The sequence below is a fragment of the Elephas maximus genome, chromosome 5 (genome assembly GCF_024166365.1).
Source record: "Elephas maximus indicus isolate mEleMax1 chromosome 5, mEleMax1 primary haplotype, whole genome shotgun sequence".
In the NCBI taxonomy this organism is placed as follows: domain Eukaryota; kingdom Metazoa; phylum Chordata; class Mammalia; order Proboscidea; family Elephantidae; genus Elephas; species Elephas maximus.
This window is the reverse complement of record NC_064823.1, coordinates 90,392,214-90,412,934: the sequence shown is the minus strand read 5'-3', so window position 1 is coordinate 90,412,934 and position 20,721 is coordinate 90,392,214. Positions and strand designations below refer to the sequence as shown.

The following is a 20,721-nucleotide window of genomic DNA, read 5'->3' as shown; positions in this document are numbered from 1 at the left end:
AAGTGGAAAAAGCAAAGTGTAGATGACCTTATGGTTGCCTGAGTGTACTTAATATCCCTTTTATCATCAGTATTGTTACACAACTAAGAATCGAAGAGCTAATATTTCAGAGTTCACCTGTGTTATATAATAGATTTTAGAATAGTGTTAAGAACATTGGTGAGTGTGAGGCCACTTGCGATTGCAATCTCTTTGACACAAAAACTAAAGACAAAGTGCGTACACATTTGCATCAACATTTTTTTTGGAAATCATGATTCAAGGCTTTTTGTGTCTGGTAAAATCTTTAAGAAAAAAAATTTTTTTTTCTTAATCTTTATTGACATATAATTCACAAAGCAAACAATTCTTCAATTTAACGTGTACCATTCTATGGTTGTTAGTGCATGCACAGAGTTGAACAACTATCACCATGATTAATGTTAGAACATTTTAATCACTCCACAAAGAAATCCTGTGACCCTTACCCATCACCCCTCACTCTTACATCCTCTCTCTCCACATGTGTTCATGCATGAAAGTTCCATTTTCTCCACATTCTTTTTTTTTTTTCCCCTAATTCTTTTTAAAATATTTATTTTTCCACCTCACCACCAGGGCTTCCGGCAAAAATATAGACACAGCAAATCATACACACATTCACCACTTATACATGTACAGTTCAGTGATCTTGGTTACATTCTTTACATTGTGTTATCACTCTTGCTATCTCTACCCAGATTAATTCACCACCATCAACTTAGGTTCTCCACTTTCTTGAGAACCTTTCCATTATTTGTCTTGATTATAGTCAACTAGGTGAGTGTGAAGTTGTATTTCCTAGTGATTTTACTTATGCATCTTCGATGGTGCATGGTATTGATTCTCTTTCATGTGCTCATTGTCCACTTGTACGCTTTCTTTGGAGAAATGTCTAGTCAGATTATTTGTCCATTTTTTCTTTGGGCTATTTGTCTTTATTATTGAGTTGTACAAATTCGTTATATATTCTTGTCACAAGTCCTGTATCAGATATATGATTTGCAAATATTTTCTCCCATTTTGAAGGGGCGTGTTTTCAGTTTCTTGATTTTACTCTTTGAAGCAACATGTTTAATTTTGATATATGGGTTGAGATAGGCAGTCCAGCTTCATTATTTTGCAAGTGGATATTCAGTTTTTCTAAACCCCCTTGTTAAAAAGACTGTTCTTTCCACAATTGAATTATTCTGGTACTCTTGCTGAAAAAACAATTGACCATAAAAGTGTGGCTGTGTTTCTGCATTCTCTATTCTAGTTCATAATCTGTACATCTGTCTGTATGCCTGTACCACAGTTGATTAATAACTGGAGATTTGTAGGTTTTGAAAGTAGAAAATGAAACTCTTTTGCATTTGTGTTTTCAAGGTTGTATTGGCCATTCTGGATCCCTTGAATTTCTATGGAAACCCTGGTGGCGTAGTGGTTAAGTGCTATGGCTGCTCTCCAAGAAGTCGACAGTTCAAATCCTCAAGGTGCTCCCTGGAAACTCCATGGGGCAGTTTTACTCTGTCCTATAGGGTCGCTATGCATCGGAATTGACTCAACAGCAGTGGGTTTTTTTTTAATTTCTATATGTTTACACAAGTTTACATACATTTCATTTTTTTCAAAGAAAAGATTATCACAGAGTTATTTAAAATATTTCTGAAACTCTTTTTTACAAAGCAATGTGACCTAGACAACATTCAGCAATACTGTCTGTAGCCAACCTGCCTATTCTCTTTAAGGACTATATACTTTATCCCTTTCATTATAGATAAGTGTGCCCTCTGATTGACACCACTTTAGGTACTGTAGGGAGCATCTTGCCATACATCTCATATATACTCATGTTCAAGTATTTCTGCAGCACAAGTTCCTACATGTAGAATTACTGGGTCAAACCGATTTCATTTGGATTGATTATTCCATATCACACTCCTTCAAACATAGTTTTATCAGATTCTTGTTTCACAAATCTGTGCCAAATTAGTTTATTGTCTTAATTTTCATTTCCCTAATTATTAGGGATGGAAAACCAAAAGGGGAGAACATGCTGAGTGTTTCTCAAGCTGGAAGAACTAAAGAAAAAAAATCAAGCCTTGAGTTGTAATATTGAAGGATTTTATAGGAAAAATATTACATGATTCAGGAAGCACCAACAGAAGATGAAAGGAATACGCAGAGTCTGTATAACAAAAGGAATTGGTTGACGTTAAACCTTTTCAGGAGGTACCATATGAGCAGGAACCAATGGTACTGAAGGAAGAATTCCAAGCTGCACTGAAGGCATTGGAGAAAAACAAGGCTCCAGGAATTGATGAAATGCCATTTGAGATGTTTCAACAAATGGAAGCAGTGTTGAAAGTACTCATTAAGTCTATACCAAGAAATGTGGAAGACAGCTCCCTGGCCAACTGACTAGAAGAGATCTATATTTATGCCTATTCCCAAGAAAAGTGGTCCCACCATAAAGTGAATATTGTTGAACAGTATCATTAATATCACATGAAAGTAAAATTTTGCTGAAGATCATTCAAAAGCAGCTACTGCAGCATATCAAAAGGAAACTTCAAGAAATTCAGGCTGTATACAGATGAGAACATGGAACTAGGGATATCATAGCTGATATCAGATGGATTCTGATTGAAAGCAGGGAATACCAGAAAAATGTTTACCTGTGTTTTATTGACTATGCAAAGGCATTCTACTCAGTGGATCATAAGAAATTATGACTAACATTGTGAAGAATGGGAATTCCAGAATACTTAATTGTGCTCATTAGGAACCTGTGCATAAACCAAAACGGAGTTTTTCGAACAGAACAAGAGCATACTGCACGGTTTAAAGTCAGGAAAGGTGTGGATTAGGATTGTGTCCTTTCACCATACCTATTCAACCTGTATGTTCAGCAAATAATCCGAGATCTGGACTATTTGAAGAAGATCAGGGCTTCAGCATTGGAGGAAGAGTCACTATCAGCCTGCATTACGCAGATGACACACCCTTGCTTCCTGAAAGTGAAGAGGACTTGAAGCACTTACTCATGAAGATCAAAGACCACAGCCTGCAGTATGGACTGCACCTCAACATAAAGAAAACAAAAATCCTCACAACTGGACCAATAAGCTAATCATTGCCAACCCTTAAAATAAATAAATCTTACTTTCATTTTGTAGATTGGGATTAAGGTTCAGAAGGTGAATGTCTATTCAAAGACACAGAGCAAGTGACTGGCAATAGTGGAATGGGCCTCAGTTTGCCCAACTCTACTCATTTGGTCATAGGGAAAATCCACTGTGGGCCAGACCCAAAGTCAAAAAATGTCCATAATTTATCTTATTCAAGTAAGAGAGTTTATAGTTTGTAAGAAAATTTTTCCTTAAGAAAACATCTTGTAAAAATCTCAAGTTCCTCATGCTAGAAAAATGTCATCAGACAGGGATGGAGTGAGAAACAAAATGAAAATAATGCAGCTGCTTATAAATACAGACTAGTTATATCAGGTAAGTGGATGTAACCAATTCAGGAATAAGCAGGGTATTAGTCCTAAATTAGCATTTCTCCTTGTAACCAGTGTGTAATGATGACTGTAGAAGTCTATGAGTAGAGGGCTACGGGGTGGGGATGGGATGAAGGACTTAAGATAATCAATGTTCCAGATACACTGAAACATGATTTAACAATTATATTCACCTGAAAATATAAAGATTAGTGCATAAAAGCCTTTAAAACTACATAGGAAAGAAACAATTTTATATGGTTACAAATTTTAGTTTATATAACATCTTGAGTTCCCCATCCAAGTTGTGGCTAAGCCAATGAACCACAGGCTGAAATTTAAAATGTCTAAAATTGACTTTAAAGAAGGTTAATGAAATAGAAGATAAAAATGATAAACAATACCTCTCTTAGGAAGAATTAACTGAGTCATCTGACATTAAAACTGAATGTTTCTTTTAATGTGAAAAGGCTATTTCTTCCATTTGTCCCACTCCGATGATGTCCAGCTCTATCTGGCCCAGTTTGGAGCCCAGCTACTAAAATACACGTAGTAAGATATTCTACATTCTGGAAAGTGCCTTAGGGTGTTGCGTGCTATTGCACGCACTGCACGTGTGTTTGCGTGTGCCTGTGTGTGTGTGTCTGTGCGTGTGTACGTGCTTATGTAGGGGTAGAGGGAGGATAGAATCAGAAAAGTGAGGACTCATAATAGTGTCCTTCTTTCCTTATGTAGCTTACACTTTCTTAAGACCCCCAATCCTAAAGACTTCCTTTGAACTGAGACAAAGTAAAAGGAATTATTGAAAGTCTGAGAGATTGTGTACAGTATAAAGAATAACGTGGTAAAATTATAATAATGCAAAAGACATTTAAATTACAAACATTTTTTCAACACAGACATGATTATAAGAAGTATAATCTCTGTGGATGCAAGACAGAAACTTCCAGAAAAGTGATTAAAAAAACAAGAACAAAAACTAATTTCACTTCACAGCTTAATTCCCTTCTTCAGTTTTTATTTTTAGTCATTAGTGTTGCAGCTAAAAGGAACCCAGGAACCAGCACTAATACCAGAAGGGCAGGACAATGGGTATTCAGATGGGCTTGTTCCTGGGCTGGGAAAAAACAAGTTAAGGATTAGATCTGAACTTTGTAGTTAATAACTTTACAGTTAGATATAAAAATTTTGGTATCCTACAGTTAAGATATAAAAAGTTTGAAACTCACACTCACATATACAGAGTCAGGCCCTACTGTTTTAACACCTGGTAGAGCCAGAAAACTCTGAGAAGGAAACGGATTAGGGTGGCAGCCACAGATTTCTTTACTTTAGGATTTCCACAAGTTTCAGAGGATCTGAGAGAAGTGCATATTGGAAAGAACTTGCAGGGTCGGTGCTCTGTCAACCTAATCATTTTCACAACCTCTTGGCTTGTTGTATGAGGAGTTACATATATGTGGTCTTGGAGTAAAGATGCTACAGGAGGGTGGGAGGAGAAGAGCTAGCCCAGAAAACACCCCCTACCCTCCAGTCCCACTACCTCAGGACCCTGTTAGATTCTCTTAGGGCCCAATTGCTGGAATCAATCCTTTTGCCAAGGGCACATGTCTCAAATTGAGGTACAACTACAACCACAAGCCCTAGGCCAGGGGATTATATCTGTGCAGGCCTGTGGAAGTCAGAAAGCCAAGGGGACAGCTAGTACATCCACTTAGACTGTTGGTTTCACCTGGAAATTTTTAGGAAAGTTTTTAAATCATGTCTGTGTTTTTAAAAGGCATTGCCAACAGAGTTCTAATTTTGTCAGCCAGTATTATTTTGTTTTTATTTTTTTATTTGTGTGGGGGTAGAGAGAGACTACAGAGGAAAAAATATTTAAGTGAACCTGGCGTAGCTGTATTTCAACGTGGTTATGCGGGGCCATTGACACAATAGCTGAAACAAGAACTCAAATCATGAAATCAGATCGTGAAAACAGCGTAGGAAAGGGCAGTGTTTTGTTTTGTTATACTTAAGGTTGCTATGAACAGACTCAATTGCAATGAAAAACAATGACATAGGGGAGCCATAATCCTTATAAAACCATCAGACACACAGATCTGGAGACCACTGGAATCCATTACATTAATGCCAGTATGATTTTCTTGTGCAGAGGGTCTGGGCTGTGTGATTTTTTTTTTCCCCTAACTTCCCTCTTCAGATTTGGAGAAGTCCCTTATCTGAATTGACATTCTAGAATACCTCTAGAACTAAGAAAAAAGATGCTAACAGTGAGGGGACATGACTGGATAAAGTTATATCTGAAAGAAATCAAAATTCTTGATATAAGGAATTAAATGGAAATATCCAAAAGTTGGTGAACAGAAGCTGGATATTTCTTCCTTAGGTATCTTCATAAGCAAAGAAATCTTCTTGCTCAAAACTAATTCAAAATCCCTTGATGGCAACAGCTTTGACTTATTCTTTTTCATAAAGTTAATGCCTTGAAAGGTTCCACTTAGAGACACTGAGTTTTTTTTTTTTTTTTTGCTGTAACTTGTGCGAATGGCACCTCTTGGGATTGTAAAGTGTACAACATGTACAACTGTACCTGCTGGTGGTCTAGGCTAGCACTGAGTTGAGCCCTTAGAATGCACTCAGTTAAGTTGTGATACATGAAAAGCTTTGAGCTTTATGTTAATAAGATATATTAATAGGCATTTTTAGTCGTAAATATAGAAAACAGATGAATTTTATTTAGTCAGGTGTGCCTGACAAGTGCTGTTAGATGCTATCGACTCAATTTTGACTCACAGTGACCCCTGTGACAGAGTAGAACTGCCCCAAGTGTTTCCTAGGCTATAATCTTTATGAAGTATTTTGCCAGGCCTTTTCCCCCAGAGTGGCTGAGTGGGTTCAAACTGCCAACCTTTCGATTAGCAGTCAAGTGCTTAACCATTGCAGCACCAGGACTCCTTCCCTGATAAGCACTAGCACACAATTAATCTCACAATCTCATAATTCATAATCACTACCTGAACCAAAGTCCAGGTGATCAGCCTTCAACAGGAACATGTAAAGTGGTGATATCATGAACTTCATTGTCAGGAAAACACATCTGAGTTCAAATTCAGGTTCTCCAACTTATTCACTGACTAACACTACTAATGCCAAAATGAGCATGAATACTAAAGTCTCATGTATAACCAAACGAAACTCACTGCCACTGAGTCAACTCCAACTCAGAGTGACCCTATAAGGCCCAGTAGAACTGCCCCATAAGGTTTCCATGACTGTAAAGCTTTGTGGAATCAGACTGCCACACCTTTTTCCCATGGAGCAGCTTGTGGCTCCGATTCACTGATCTTTGGGTTAGCAGCCGAGCACTTTAACCACTGTGCCACTAGGGCCCCTTCATATATAACCACCATCTACCAAAAACGTTGGTGTTTTCTTCCTCAAGGAAGGGAGGTTTTTTCTTTAGGTAAGGCAAGGTTCTTGGGGCTGAAGGCATGGGTACGTGTTCTCTTTTTTCCTTACTGAATAATAGACAGTGGTAGGCTTTGCACCAAAATTGTAGTAGCCTTGGGTGCTATCAAAAACAAACAAACAAAAAACCAACAAAAAATCCATTGCCATGGAGTTGGCTCTGACTCACAACCATCCCATGTGTTACAAAGTAAAACTGAGCTCCACAGGGTATTCTTGGCTGTAATGTTTATGGAAGCAGATTGTCAGACCTTTCAAAGTGCCACTAGGTGAGTTTGAACCACCAATCTTCTGATTAGTCACTGAGCTCAAACCATTTCTGCCATCCCGGGACCTTTGTGGTGCTACAGGAGTGCCTTATTTTCTTACCTGCGGAAGAAACAATGCCTGTTTGAGAACAGTTTTTTGTATAAGCCATTGGCCTCTATCCTACCCCTGGAGAAGGAAACATCAAAGTCTGCTGCCTGCACACACACATACTCACACCATCCCTTTCTAGGCGGTGAAAGAGAATAAGAAGTTGCTTTGCTGGGAACCAGACCAACACACATACTCTGATTCACAAAAATACAGGAAGGGCGACCCATTCCTAGTCACCATTAGAGTTAACGGGCTAGAGGTGTGAGACCGTCCCTTTTCTTTATGCTGAAGTGGGTGAAGAAGCAGGTGGAGATGCAAGTTGGGTTTTTCTTCCCTTTAGTAGTTTTGGGAAAGGCGTGTTGTTGCTTCTACTGCCCATACCTCTGCCTGTGATTTCTATTTCCTCCAAAAGAAAAAAAGTTGTCTTAGGGAGTTTGCCTTTGGCCTTCGACCTCATAAGCTGCCGCATCAAAAAGTAAAAATGATAATTTCTATTAGTATGTAATTTGTCCTTTATTACCCCTGACCTTTAGCCCATCATTCCTCCCTTCCTGAACTCTGCAGCATTGCAAATACTGGCCCTTATTTCATCTCCATCCAGTATCAGCCTGAGGAAGTGTCTGATTGGACAAGGATCCATGGTAAATACATTGCTTGGTGTAAGTTTTGAAAAAAAGAATGATTAATGGTTTATATTTTAGAAAGTGTATATTTCTTTGTACCTATCTCAACTGAAAAAAAAAAAAAACAGCCTTTGCCATCAGCTCACTCCAACTCTTAACAACCCTATAGCATAGTGTAGAACTGCCCCAGCAGGTTTCTTAGGCTGCAATGCCATGTATTTCTCCCACAAAGTGGCTAGTGGGTTTGAACCACCAACCTCTTTAGGTTAGCACCTGAGCTCTTAATCACTGTGCTACTAGGGCTCCTTTTTATACATCGACTAAGTGAAAATACCATATAACCAACTTTTTAAAGTCACATCCTTAAAACTCATTATTTCATAGCTGAACAAGTCCTTACATGATTTTTCAGCTGGTTTTATTCACCTACCTTCTAGTTTTTTACCCAAATTGCTTTTGCAAATGATTGCCATCATTTACTGCTTTAGAAGAAGTTATATTCTTAATACTTTTGAGAATTTTGACTTATGAAGCTGGATAAGATGAAAACATATCAAAGAGGCTTTTCTAAAATGATTGTTTTGTCATTTCAAGTACAGAGCAAATGATTACTTGCATGAAATAAAATGTATGTTTTTCTTTTAAAAGATGTAGTAACAATGTTTTCCTTTTGGTTGTAATCAAATTAAGGGGTATTCTAGATAATCATTATTTAAGTGTCCAAAGTTTATATAAAGAGTAACTTGAGACCTGTGAGACCCTATAAGGTTTTGTACGTTCTAAGAACACACATATAGTGTCGCTGTGGGTCGGGATAGACTTGACGGCACTGGCTTTTTGGCTGGCGAGATGAAACAAAGAGCCGGGTCTGGGGTTAACTTCATGTTACCTGGCTATACAGTATCTTATTTGATATGCTGACCTTTGTTAGGAAATAAACACAGAATGCTGATTGTGACTTCTGCTAATATAGGTGGCTCCAGTATCTGCTATACTTGGTAGCATTTCTTACCTTCTCTGAATAGCTGTAACTTCATGAGTGAGCCTGAAGAGACTGAAAGTCCATAAAGGGATAAAAGAACAAAAAGCATAGAATTCTGTATTTGAGCTCACTCAAATACACTACACCATGAACACCTTTCATGGGCCCTCCTTTCTTTAACTATGTTTTGTGTTGTAAGGTCTTAATTTCTAAATCCCCTTCACTTTTTGGTTTGTATCACTTTTGGCCAATTCTGTTAAAAACTTAGGGTTAGAGGTCAAAACTGAAGACACTTTCTAACCTGGTCTCTGCCACTTTGTTATCAGTACACCCTGGGGAAAAATACTTAATTTCTCCTGTATCAGCTTCTATTCTGTCAAGCACCACATTTGTCTGGGATGGCGTAGGATTGTATAGCGAAGCAGAATTGCCTAGGTTTAAATCACTGTTCTGTTGGACCTTGGGAGAGCTACATAGTATCTATGTATTTTGATTTTATCCATTAAAAAATGGGTATCATATCATACCTAATTCACAGAGATGCTGTGTAAATTCAAAGAGATAATGTATATAAAGCACAGGGCACAGTGCCTCAGTAGAAGTCAGCACTATGTAAGTTTGAAATTTATCATGATTATTCTGGAATCCTTTCTTTGATTCTATAGGAGGGAAGATGGGAACAATGGATATGGTTATGGGCACTGATGAGGCTGGGAGGGCTATTCAGTTGAGATCTTAATGAGCCAGACACAGTCATGCTCTCAAAGAGCTTTGTTCACAACAGCACTGACTTTACCCTTACAGAACTGGTATCATAGTTGGCTTCCCTCTCAACGAAGCTAATTCTGCTTTTCTTTAGAGGAATTGTTCTTGTTGTTGTTTTTAAGTGCCTTCCAGTTGATTGCTGATTCACAGCAACCCCATGTGACACAGTAAAATTGCCCCATAGGGTTTTCTTGGCGGTAATTTTTATGGAGGTATATCACCATGTCTTTCTCCCACAAAGCAGCCAAGTATTTAACCATGTCCCTAAAAATCACACGTGTGTTTTCTGTTCCATTGTCTGGGTAGGCATCAGGATGTCCTATTACTTTGACTAATCTCCATAGGTATATACTCCAGAGAGGATCCTATATGTCTGCATTCTTTCACCTTTCTTTGGTTTTCTTACCGTCTTCTTTTTCCATGACACCCGAATCCCAAACATTTGCACAGTATAAACACTCATAGGCTTCTTTGCTCCCTACACCATTCACATTTGCTCTTGGAAGTGTTGAACCGATATAGTGCTTGGGACATAGAAGCTCTTACTGCAGAGTGCTCTTTCATTCCTCTCTCCCAGCACAAATACGGGAAGCAGTGAAGAAGATAGCCCCAAGATAAGCACAGAACCAAAACCACAAAATATGGAGAAAATTCAAAACCACAAGAGATATCAAATTCAACAGTTGGAAAACCTTACTCTCAAGGAGATAGAGCATATGGAACAATTAGAGCAGGGCACAGAAACAGAGCTTTTTAAATTCTCAGAGACTTAAGGCAAACACAACGTTTCTAAAAAGAAAAATAACCAATAGTTAAACTGGTGGTGCAAATGGTTAATGTGCTCAACTGCAAACTGAGAGAGTGGCAGTTCAAGTCCACCCAGAGGTGCCTTGGAAGAAAGGTCTGGCAATCTACTTCTGAAAAAGCAGCCATTGAAAATCCTGTGGAGCACAGTTCTGCTCTGACTGACACAATGGTGTTACCATGAGTAGGAGTTGACTCATTGGCAACTGTTTTTCACTTTAAGTCAAGTTAGACTTGTGACCCAATTTAGAAAACTCATCCTTGTGTTTTTGTTTCTCTAGAACCATTCTCAGTACCAAATGACTTTGGATAGATTCTCTAGATAAGCAAAACAAGCAAAGCGTATATATAGAGAGAGAGCTAGTAGAGATTTATCTCAAGGAAATGGCTCAAGCAGTTGTGGAGGCTTGCAATTCCAAAGTTCACGAGTCAGGTGTCTGCTGGAAGATTTTCCTGCCTCAGTGATTGCAGAGGCATACAAACCAAGAATTGGCAGGTAAGATCTCAAGCTGCTGGCCCATAGGGCTGCGGTAGGTGGTGCGTCCCAAATTTGGAAGGTCAGATGACAAGCTGCTGGCTCAAATCCCAAGAATCAGAGCTCTAATGATGACAAGCTGGAAACAGGATCTAGAGCAAGTAAACCAACTTTGCCAGAACACCTATATATAAATATATATATGAATATATATATATAAATATATATATATAGGGTGTAGGACACACCCCCAAGGAAACTTTCCTTACAACTGAAAGGCTGATTACATCAGATTACATCATGGAGTTGATTACATTGTATTACTTATGGGAAATCGCAAAAAGAAAGATAATTACATCAAATCATAGAATGGAGGATGATTACATAATACTGAGAATCATGGTCTGGTCAAGTTGACACATGACATTAATCATCACAGACCTCATTGTAAGTTGCTTATATCTGCAAAGAAATTATTTCCAAATGAGGCCATATTCACAGATAACAAAGTTTAAGACTTGAATATGTTTTTCAGAGAGACAAAATCCAACCCACAAAACTCTATTGTGCAATCAGCTTCAGCACTGTTTCTATCTTAAAAGACATTCACCTTTTTCAAGTTTAAGTCTTTCCATGTGGAATTTATTGGTGCAAGCATTAAGCACTGCATTACTAGCAAGGTTGGCAGTTCACACCCACCCAGAGGTGCTTTGAAAGACAGGCCTGGCAATCTGTTCCTGAAAGGTCACAACCTTGAAAACTCTATACAGCAGTTCTACTCTGCACATATGGGGTCACCATGAATCCAAATCAACATGATAGCAACTAACAACAGCAAAGAAATATAACAGTTCCTACTATAAAATTGAGGTATTTGGGAAATTCTTCAAATTCAGTAGCTAATTCCCTTTTCTTCATGACCCTTTGAAAAGGCTCCACTGTTTAATTTCACTCTCATTTTAACCTTTTGATAATGAAAGCTCTGTCTCAATTTAGGTTATGTTAATATTGAACCAGTATAATAAATGCACCTATTCTTTCAAAACAAGACACAGCATCACTTAGCTGCCTTACAGATATGTTGTGAAATTCAATGTGTTTGTTGAACGCAGATTGAAATTAGGATTATCATTCTTAATAATAACACTTGAGATGATCATATTCTTTCTCTCTTCAAAAACCCATTGTCCTATCCTTCTTACACTCCTGGTATGGAAACCTTACATCCTTTGGCAGAGGTGAAAATAATAAAATAATATTTTTCTTTTAAACCTAGGCAAACAATGACTGAGTTTAATCTGTAACAGCACAAAGAATAAACAAATTAAAAATTTTATAGAATATAGGTAAAACAAACCACAAGTTCCCCTGAAGTTTACGCATCAGGGAAATGCAATAGGATCAAAGTGGTCTAGGTTGAGAAAAACCTAACTGTATTTATTGGTCAGAAAGATCGTAACTCAAATCTTATAATAAGTTTTATGTTATATAAATACTGGACATTATTTTTTATTATTGTCAGATAATATCCGTTGTATGGATATACCACTTTTGCCTATTCATTAATCAGTTGATAGACATTTGGGTTTTTTCCACTTTTTGACATTTAGGCTGATCATGAATAATGCTGTTTATGAGCATTCTTTTTCAAGGTTTGTGCAGATGCATGTATTTATCTCTCTTGGGAAAATACATAGAAGTAGAATTGGTGGATCATATGGTAACTTTATATTCAACTTTATGCCAGACTGTTTTCCAAAATGGTATGTATAAGTGTTCCAATTTCTCCACATTCTTTTTTTTCTAATACTAATTCTTTTTAAAAAGGTTTGTTTTTGCTGAAAATATAGACACAACAAAACATACACTCATTCAACAATTTCTACTTTACATTCCAGTGACCTTGATTATATTCCTCACATTGTGTCATTATTTCGCTATCTCTCCCCAAATTATTTCACCACCATTCACTTAGATTCTCCACATACTTGACAACACTTTTCATTATCTGTCTTGATTATAGTCAACCACGTGAAAAGTAAAGATGTCACCTTGAAATTTAAGGTGCACCTTACTCAAGCCATGGTATTTTCAATCATATCATATGGACGTGAAAGCTGGAAAATGAATAAGGAAGATCGAAGAATTGGTGCCTTTGAATTGTGGTGTTGATGAAGGATATTGAATGTACCATCGACTGCCAAAAGAACAAACAAATCTGCCTTGGAAGAGTACAACCAGACTGCTTCTAGAAGCAAGGATGGGGAGACTGTGTATTACATACTTTGGACATGTTGTCAGGAGGGATTAGTCCCTGGAGAAAGACATTATGTTTGGTAAAGTACAGGGTCAGTGGAAAAGCGGAAGACCCTCAAAGAGATGGATTGACACACTGGCTGCAACAATGGGCTCAAGCATAACAACAATTGTGAGCATGGCGCAGGATTGGGCAGTGTTTCCTTCTTGGTACATAGGGTCGCTGTGAGTGGGAACTGACTTGATGGTACTTAACAACAATGACAACAATATATATAACATAGAAAAATCTTAAAATATTATGGTAAGTGAAAGAAAAATGTATGATTCCATGTATATGAAATGTCCCAAATAGAAAAATCTATAGAGACAGAAAGTAGATTAGGAATTTTCTAGGGCTAGGTAGAGAAGGAGGGTGGGAAGACTAAGACACGATGGGTAAGGGACACAGGATTCCTTTTTAGGAAGGACTAAAAACCCACCGCTGTTGAGTTGATTCCGATGAGTAAGGGACACAGGATTCCTTTTTGAAAGGACTAAAATATTCTAAAATTAATCATGGTGGTGGTTGTACAACTCTGTCCATATACTAACAACCGTTGAATTGTACACTTTAAATTGATGAATTGTATGGTATATGAATTATATGTCAATAAAGATTTCGCCAGGTACAAAAAGTCTGGAACCATGATATCCAAAAATATATTAATGCAGCTGTATAATTCTTTTTTCTTTAATTCTTGTGTCAAGAAGACTACAGTCATAAGTGGCTTCAAATAGTCACAGTTCTTAACAACATTATAGAATGTATTATATAACACAGATGATACCCAAATGTTACGTCCTCGACTCTTAGCTGTGTGATAGCACTTATGATGAAAGGGACGTTAAGTACCCTCATAATATACAAGGTCATCTCTACTCTGCTTTTTTTTAACTTGGTATGATCTGGCTATTCATGTAATGTGTTTACTTTGCCCTGTAAGAGTTGTATTTTAACTACTTGATTGATTTGAAAAGAAGAATTCGTTTAAACAGGGTGTCTATGAAATGGATTTCACTTCTGCTGATACAACTGAGTTGTTACTTTAGCTGTGGAACTTGTGGAAAATTGCTGGTGTGGCCAACAGAATATAGCCACTGGATCAATATAAAGACAATACTGGATGAACTTATTCAGAGGGGTCATGAGTTGACTTTCTAACATCTTCAGCTTCCATTCTTATTGATCCCAACACACCATCTGCTATTAAATTTGAAGTTTATCCAACATCTCTTGCTAAAGATGATTTTGAGTTGCTTTTCATGAAATGGATCAGGAAATTGTCAAATGATCTGCTGAAATATACATTTTGGACATATTTTTCAGTAGTACAAGAAATCACTGGGGAATATTCTGATTGTATTAAAAGACTCTGTAAAGATGTAGTTTTCAAAAAGAAACTAATGATGAAATTACAACAATCAAGGTTTGATCTCATTCTTGCAGATGCTATTGGTCCTTGTGGTGAGCTTTTGGCTGATCTACTTAAAATACTCTTTGGCTATTCAGTTGAAAAGTATAGTGGAGGACTTTTAACCCCTTTTTCTTACATAACTATTGTTCTGTCAGAATTACAAGATCGAATGACATTCTTGGAGAGGGTAAAAAAATACGATATATGTGGTTTATTTTGACTTTTGGTTCCAGACATTTAATGAGAAGAAGTGGGATCTGTTTTACAGTGAAGTACTAGGTAAGTCATGTTTTTAGTTGATAGAATGAAGTCTTGACTTTACTTGTGTCTTTGAATTTGAGTTTGTGTAAATAAGCAGAGGGAGGAATTTGTTTTTTGTAAGTAAAAGGTGAAATAATCTATCAATCTCACAAGTATTTTAGACAGGTTTCTATTATAGAATCAGTTAGTAGAACCCGATAGCCCATCACAATGGCAACAGACACCTGAAAGTCGAAACTCAAGAATTAAGACAGTTAGAATTTCTTTAATTAATTACATATCTATTTTAATGTACTTTTATCTTTAAAAAGTCATCACAAACTTCAGTGAATGTCTGGATGATAATAATCATGTAGATTGAAGAGTGACATGTTATTTCTAGCAAAACTGTCTATGTAGCAAAAAGCCGTTGCCACTGAGTCGATGTTGACTCGTAGAGATGCTATAGGACAAAGTGAAACTACTCCATAGTATTTCCAAAGAGCTGCTGGTGGATTTCAACCACTGACCTTCTCTGGTTAGCAGCAGAGCTCTTAACCACTGTGCCACCAGGGCTCAAACTATCTACAAAGCATTGAAAAAATAACTTCTTCTATAGCTAATTTTCTTATTCTTTAATGGATATATTTTTCCATATTACCTTCTGAGAATTCCTTCTCCGTTGAGAGATATAATGGCTCTATTCTAGATTCAACAATTTACAGTTTGTGTCTACAATATTTTATTAAGCTGCTAGCCAAATAGCTGTAACCCAGATAATATAATTCTGCACAACTTGTTCCTAGTGAACCCTAAAGATTCCAAAATTTTTAATAAGTGCTTACAACTCATCTTTCTTACAGGCCTATCAAGTTTTTGAAGGGTTGACATACAAGTTATTAATCTGTATTCTTTGAAAACTCTGTCTCACTATTTTAAAAAAATCACATCTATTTCCATAATTGTATTGAAAATTTTCCAGTTGTTAATTGCAAATAGTTTTATTTGTTAACAAAATGTTATTCAGCTCTTAACTTGAACCAAATATAGTAGTTGATACAAAACCTCACAGTTTAGTTGGAAAACTGAGTATCAAGGGACTGACTTGCTAAATTGTAGAAACTAGACTTAGTACTTCTGGGAAAGGTGTTTCCATGGCTGTGGTAGGATTGATTGGGGAGCTCAAATTCTAATTGTTTGCATTTTTGCATCTGTTACCTTTGCAACTTTGTTGTTGTTGTTGGGTGCTATCTAGTCAGTTCTGACTCATAGCGACTGTGTATACAACAGAACAAAACACTTGTTATGCTTGAGTGCATTGTTGCAGCCACTATGTCAATCCATCTTGTTGAGGGTCTTCCTCTTTTTCACTGACCCTCTTCTCTACCAAGCATGATATTCTTCTCCAGGACTGATCCCTCCTGATAACATGTCCAAAGTATTTGAAAAGTAGTCTCGCCTTCCTTACTTCTAAGGAGCATTCTGGTTGTATTTCTTCCAAGACAACTTTAAAAAAATGCATATTTAATTCTGCAGTGGCTTAGGTTTAATAACTGTTTATGATGGTAAATATACTGATGTGACATTAGAGATCTAAGTCTCCTCTCACACTTTTAAACAATTTTAGCTCCATTATTCCAAGCTCCCTTCTGAAAATTTCTCTGATACTCAGGTGACAATTTTCTCAAGTTACCTCTACCTTTTGTTTCTCTTTTCTTTTCAGGAAGACCCACTACATTATATGAGACAATGGGGAAAGCTGAAATATGGCTCATTGGAACTTACTGGGATCTTGAGTTTCCTCGCCCAGTTTTGCCATATTTTGACTTTGTTGGAGGGCTCCAGTGCAAACCCACCAATCCCTTGCCTAAGGTAAACCTGTTACTGTTGGTTTTGTATTTTCAATTGAAATGATTCTATGGAATTTTTAAAAGAGAATGTATACATTTTCACAAACAAATGAGCCTGGATGAAATACTTAAATTTTGTTGTAAGGATTTAGGCTTTTCACCAGTATTGTAGCCTAGAAGAACACCATTCCTAAACGATACGAATGGGTGAGCCTAAATGGGTGCTTCCAACAATGTTTGCAGCCAACCCAAAGTTTTTTTCTTCAGTGCCTTGGTTTACAGCATTGAAACCATCCAACATTTGAAAACCCAAGTTTTTACATGTTTGAGAATAAAAGGAATTGTTTAGTGTATCTATCAAAGGAAGTATTTTCTGCTATATATCAAACCTATAGCAAAATTCCGTTTCTGTATTAAAAAAAAAAGAAAAAAGTTGCCTTCGAGTTGATTCCAACTCATAGCAACCCTATAGGACAGGGCAGAACTGCCCCACAGGGTTTCCAAGGAGTGGTAGACCTTGGAACTGATTTGAACTGCCAACCTTTTGGTTAGCAGCCGAATATTGAACCACTGTGCCAGCGGTGCTCCCACTGAGAACATAGGTAGCTATATCACAGCTGCCTGACAAAATGAACAAAGAAAATGTATCCCGTGCATCTAATAAGGACAATAAATTCTGTGTACATAATAAAGATCAACTAATTTCTACCAATTTTTTCTGAAAATTCTCTTTGTTCGAAATTACAAAATAATCCTGTCAGCATATAGAATAATATACCTTATGAAGGAAAGGAAGAAACCAATATATTTTAAATTTATATTACAACTTTAAGACATAAATAAAAAGCAATCATTCTTTATTTCACTAGTATACAGTCTACTAAGAGGTCCATTTTGTCTACCTTCTTATTGGCAGCAACATAAAACTGAGATGCTATTGAAGGTTTAAAAGTCAAAACTTATTTCGAGTGCAAATTGTTTAGGCTCCATGCAATATCTTTTGTAGAGTTCAAAAGTTGTGGTATAATTAACGATAATTTTATGTAATCTAATCTTATCGGGGAAACCCTGGTGGCATAGTAGTTAAGTGCTATGGCTGCTAACAAAAGGGTCAGCAGTTTGAATTTGCCAGGTGTTCCTTGGTAACTCTATGGGGCAGTTCTACTATCCTATGGGGTCGCTATGAGTTGGAATCGACTCGATGGCACTGGGTTTGTTTTTTTTGGAATCATATTCGGGAAAAATTTTCCTATTCACATTAAAGGAAAATGACAGTGTTAGGAGGAGGAGGAGGAAAAGGACAATGAATAGTGCCACAATAGTTAAAATATTTATTGTAAATATTATTTAAATTTTTCATAATGTTCATAGTTAGGAAGTGAAATGCTAATGACTCCCAACTGAAAGAACTCTCCAGAAAACCTTCTGGAAAAAAACATGTGATTTATTAGAACTATGACCAAACAGGTATCATTATGTTGATTCCAAATCACGGTGATCCCATGTGTATCAGAGTAGATCTGTTCTCCATAGGGTTTTCCTTGGCTGATTTTTCAGAATAAGATCACTGTGCTTTTCTTTTGGTGCATCTCTAGGTGGACTTGAACTTTCCTCCTTTTGGTTAGCAGGTGAGCACGGTAATCATTCGCACTGTGCTGAGACTCCAGGGGAAATATAACTGTATGGAATTAAAACTGAGTTAAGACCCTACTGTGATCCCTCCTTTCAAGAATGTATATTAGTAGTTAATAACTGTAAATGAAGAGTGAGTATTCCTCTCACTACTGTGTAATAGCTTAAATTCATTTCTAGCTTCCACAAGGCACATACATAAACAAATTTACACAAATATACACCATAGAGGCCATAGATTGCATATCACACATCTCCTTCCAAAGGAACTAATTAATTTTGTTAAAAAGCAGCCACTATTCTGATAATTTCAATTAATGCTTGAAGATCCCTGTGTGACACAAACCTACAAAACAAAAGTTTGGCAGTTCCACCCTACCAATGGCACTCAGAAGAAAGGTCCAGAGATCTGCTTCCATGAAGATTACAGCCAAAATATCTGATGGCACTCAGTTCTGCCTGTAACACATCGGGTTGTCATGAGTCGGAATTGGCTTCACAGCAACAGGTTTGGTTTTGGTTGTTACTGCTAGATTTTTTCTCTTAAGTTTTTGTCAACAATTGTTCAATATTTTGTTGCTGTTTCATGATGAAGCAATTTCTTTCTTCATAGGAGATAGAAGAGTTTGTCCAGAGCTCTGGAGAATATGGTGTTGTGGTGTTTACTCTTGGGTCAATGGTCAGTCACATTACAGAAGAAATGGCCCACACGATTGCATCAGCCCTTGCGCAGATTCCACAAAAGGTAGATAAAGTATCTTAATGGTGAGCAAGTACTTCCCTAGTCTGTTCAACTCTATAAAGGCTCTGATTATAGAAATTTTCTGCAGGAAGGTAAACTATCATGATAACAACAATTTATCTCAAATTTTAGCCTGAAAACAAAAATTTTGGTGTTAAATGTTAATATGATGTCTTTTAAACTGGTAATTACTTTAGCAATAACACTGTAACAAGAAATACATATGTTTCATAGTTGCAGTGTGAAGTTTTGGCATTATAATGATGTTGTAGCCAGTATACAGGAATCACTGAATTCTGTCCTGTCATTTGCTCCTCTTTCTTGCAGGATTCCTGAGGTCGCTATGCTTACTGTAGACATTTATCAGAAAAGAGTAGAATTTTAATTTGGTGATTAGAATCCTAGGTCAGATATAAAAGTAAAAAATATTTCACAAAACAAGAAAGTCTGGGGAACATGACACTCTAGACAGAAGCACCATGCCTTCCCTTTGCGGCAAAAACCAGAAAAAACCTAAGTAAAACAGATACAAACATCAATCCTGAAGCCCTAAACATCGAAGACAAGATAAAGAACTTGATCAAGCACCAAATGCAATAAGAAAATGACAGAGAACAGAGAATGATGAGAGTTAAGGAGTGGAGGGCCCCTACCAGATAACATGTTACTGATTTGTCACCTTGAACTACAGCCACCAAGGAATACAGACTGGGAGTTTGAAAGGCAAGTTCATAGAGTTACTACCAGGGGACAGAGCACCTGGTAACGAGGGATACGAGCATCCACCTCCACACTTCTTCCTTCTAGTTGGCCTCTACAGCTTTTGTACAGGCCACTGTCACTCAACCAGAGAAACACCAGCTCACTGCCACCCAAGTCCACCCCACCCTCAACAGGTCAGCACCTTCAGCACCATTTCTTTTGTTGTTGTTTTTAGCTTTCCTTGTTTGTTTTTTCTCTCGCCCTTCCTTCCTTTCCATTCTTCTGGCCCTCTGGCCCTGTGTACGGTCCCCGTCACTTCTGTAAGGGCTGTACCACACCGTTCAGCCAGAGAACCACCAACCAGGTCTCTCCAGTTCTATGCCAGCTTCACCAGCTAGTCTCTTAGCTACATTTTTTTTTTCAGTTTCTTCTCTCTCTTCCTTCCTTTACTTTCTCATTCCCACTTAACCCTGTGCACTGCCCCTTCTTAACAGGCAATGTTGCACCACTTGGCTAGAGAGCCTTTGGCACACTAACTTCCCAGGTCCATTCTCGCCCCAATAGCCAGCTCCCTTACTACTGTATTTTGTCTTGTTTGTTGGTTTTTATTTCTTTTCTCTCTCTCTCTTTCTCCTTTCCTTTCCTTTCTCCCATCCATCTAGCCCTGAGCACTGCCCCCCCTTCTTGACGGGCTATGTTGAACCACTCAGTTAGAGAACCTCTGGCACATGACCTCCATGGGCCTGTGCCTCTCCCACAGGCCAGGTCCCTCAGCACCATATATATATATTTTTTATTATTGTTTTCTTACTTTTTCCTTCTCTCTTTCACCTAGGCCTTGTGCTGCCCCCACCTCTTCC

The 20,721-nt window shown here is 37.5% G+C and overlaps 1 pseudogene; it reads left to right on the top strand.

Annotated features, from left to right (window-relative positions):
• Positions 1-14,283: 14,283 nt before the first annotated feature.
• The window catches only part of LOC126077112 (UDP-glucuronosyltransferase 2B31-like), a 28,442-nt pseudogene continuing 22,004 nt past the window's right edge, over positions 14,284-20,721 (top strand).